Source organism: Alligator sinensis, unplaced genomic scaffold, assembly GCF_000455745.1.
Source record: "Alligator sinensis unplaced genomic scaffold, ASM45574v1 scaffold777_1, whole genome shotgun sequence".
NCBI lineage: Eukaryota > Metazoa > Chordata > Crocodylia > Alligatoridae > Alligator > Alligator sinensis.
In genome coordinates, this window is record NW_005841882.1 from 3,434,860 (window position 1) to 3,438,080 (window position 3,221).

Consider the following 3,221-nt stretch of genomic DNA (forward strand, 5'->3'; position numbering starts at 1 on the left):
CCGCCAACGGCCCAAACCACGGGCCCCGCAGGGTTGGGCCGCGTCCCCGTGCCCCTGCGGGGCTGGGTTGGGGCCAGGTCAAGCCCCTTCCTCCCTGGGTTGGGGCCAGGCCTCCCACCCCTGTGGGGCTGTGTCCATCGCCCTCCCTCTCCTGCTGCACCTGCCCTGGGTGCCACCCGCCAGGGTGATCGCCGCTCTAGGTCCAAACCTCTTCTTGCCCCGTGTCAAGGAGGAGAAAACCCCAAATAGTGGACTTGAAGACGCAGCGGGCCCTGCAAGCCCTGTAGTGTGCACATGTCTGGGCGTGTGTTTGCCTGGTGAGCTGTAGTATGGGAGGACAGTGCCGCGCGTGGTTTGTGTTGGACGCACGGGATGCTCTTGTGCTTGCCGTTGTGCAACCCTGCATTTAGTTGTGGGGTATATTTTATTTATTTAGTCGGATGCGCTTGAAAATACCTATAAGTCCATTTATACGTAATGAGGTTTTTCCACGGTATTTAGGTAGAGAAATCGGTATCACTTGCGTTTTGGTGAACATTGGCCACGGCTCATGGTCTTTTCAGATGTAATGTTTCCTGTGTATTGGAGGAAGACGGAGGAATACTGTGTAGGCTTCAGACATATGTTTGGTTATCCCTTGAGATGAAAGGGTTAAAAAAATCTGTTAAGCTATGAAAGGGGTTTTTTTGCGCGGGGGGGGAGGGGAGGGGTTGTTTGTCTACACATACATTTCAGGTGAAACAAACATGTTGCACTACAAGGCATCTCCAGGCATCTGCACTGTGGTCTAATATGGTTATTCATATGATTAAGGTTTTCTTGTCTTATTTTATGAAAACCTATTCAAAACAGTCGGTGCTTGGCTAGCCACTAATTTTGGCTGGCCTTGTAGTTTCAGGGTGCAGTCATTTGTTACAGTAGCTCCTAGAAGCTTTGTATGATATTGCAAGTTCATTTTGGATGTGTGCAGTGTGTGAGAGAGCCCCCATCCAGAGGAGTTTGAGCTGACTGAACAGGACAGTCAAAGGGTGAGTCTCTCCTTCTTGTAGACAGGAAACTAAATCACTGATGTTTGTTTGGTCTGTTGGTTACTAAGTTTATATGCTGCCTTTTCCAAAAAAAGGCTCAGGGAAGCTTATGGTAGGAGATATTAAAAAAAACCTTTTTAGAAACAGAATAAAACATTAAAATAAGAATAAAACAAACTTCCTGCTCCTCCCCCTCCCTCAAGCCCTACCTTCAGATCTGTAAAACGACATGATGGGTAATACAGGAAGTCTGTCCGTACCAGGAGTTGAATCTGGATCTTCTGATTCCCACTGCAGTATCTTGACTGCAGGACCAGCTGGTCTTAGTGACCGTCAAGCTGATAGTTGTGCATTGCAAATTTTGGTCATGATCCTGCAAAGGTCTATAAGCCCACATAAAGGCTCCACTGAATTCAGTGTGACTCTACTCCTGGGGAAATACGTACAGGATTACCTGTGATCTTTTGTTGCATTCATAGATCAAATTGCAAGCTGTCTGGCATTTATAAGTGGGGAAAATGGATATTTTTCATTGCTAATGTTTATAGCTGTACTTTTTTAATAATAGGAAAACTAGTGTGTTATTTTTATTGCTGTTAGTGAAACCCTGGTTTATTAATAACCACTGTGTGAATGCCTCAAGTATTTTGTCTTCCTGTGAATAATAAAGTTAACATGCTGGTGCTTCTTCCCCCCCTCCTTTGTATTTTACTGTATCACTTTATTATAGAGGTGATTACTGTATTTTTAGTAGTAGAATAAGGGTGGAGAATGTAGGTTTCTCTTGCTCTTCTTTTGCACTGCAGGTAAAAAGCTTAGTACTGGCTCAAAGTGAAATTACTTGATTCTCGTCTTCACTTAGCTGATGATTTCTACAGGAAGAAGTAAAATTACTTGCATTGGTTTTTGTGGCATGTACATTTTCTTCTCGTTTATATACTACCAGAATGTATAACAGCAAGGACACGCCTTTAATGCACCACTAGTAAATGAAGGTGACAGTGATCTTTGCAGGTTGTCATGCAGCAAGTGCAGAGGAAGAGCTTTTAGTTGGTTTCACTTCTGTGTTTTGTTCTTCAAAAAGCAACACAACATGCAGGTGATTCCTGATTGCTCCTAGGGGAATAGCATTGAGAGGCAAGTGGGAGAAAAGTCTAGAGAACAGGAGACAAACATTGAAATGGAGAAAATAAAGCAAGGAAGAGAGAGAAGTGGTTTCAAATGGCAATGCTGTCCATACGATTTAAGAAAGGCCTTGCATGTAAACACTAATAGCTTTAGGAAATATCTGGAAAGTAGGTATGGGGGGTAGTGCTGGAAAGTGTTGGAAAGGGAATTCCTCCTGGGTATTTTTTATTAGTTTTATTTTTCTAAAGTAGTTCTTCCTGTATAGGCCCTGCTTATTGAATTAAGAAGTGAGCTGTCAAAAAAGGTAAAAGGCTGATCTGAGCATGGTAGCTCATTAGGCAAGTATGCTTAAGGCATACCCACTTCTATAACCAACAGCATACAAGAGATTGATGTGCCAGAGATCATGTCTGACAGCCTTTGATTCTCCAGCCCAAATGACCATGTACCCCTGTACAGTAGGGGTGCACTGGTATAGATTTTTTTTGGCAGACACTGATGGCCAGATATTACCCAGCCATATTGGCTGATACTGATCCGATTGCTGATATGCAGCCCTGCAGCTTGGAGAGAAGCGTCTGACTGATACGTCTGTTGTGGGGAAGGAGCAGATCAGAGCCCCCACGGTGAGGGAGGGAATGGGTGGGGCAGGTGTAGGCACTGCCCAGCTGGGGTGGGGCGCAGCACGTAGCTGCATGCACCCCCAGGGGAGACACGAGGGGCATGTACCCCCCAATCTGTGTGTGGGGCAAGGGCGAGCTGCCGCTGTGAGCTGGAGCCAGGAGGTATTGGGCTCTTCCTGGCAGGGGGGCTAGGCTGGGACTGTGCTTGGGGGCGGGTGGCAGTAGTGCTGGGAGGGGGGCTATGGGTGGGCTAGTCACCCCAAAATTTGCCATGGCCTCCCCACCCCCCCACCTGTGCCCGTAGCTCCCTCACAGCGTCACTGCCACCGTCCATTCCGAGTGCAGCCCTGGCTCAACCCCCCTGCCAGGATGAGCCTGGTGCTGCCCTCAGAGCCAGCCCACAGCAGCAGCCCACCTTTGCTCCACACACAGATCCGAGGGG

General features: G+C 47.2%; 1 protein-coding gene across 2 annotated transcripts in view; it reads left to right on the forward strand.

Annotated features, from left to right (window-relative positions):
* Positions 1-3,221, forward strand: part of ZDHHC20 (zinc finger DHHC-type containing 20) — a 72,892-nt gene that overhangs the window by 606 nt on the left and 69,065 nt on the right. The window lies entirely within an intron of this gene.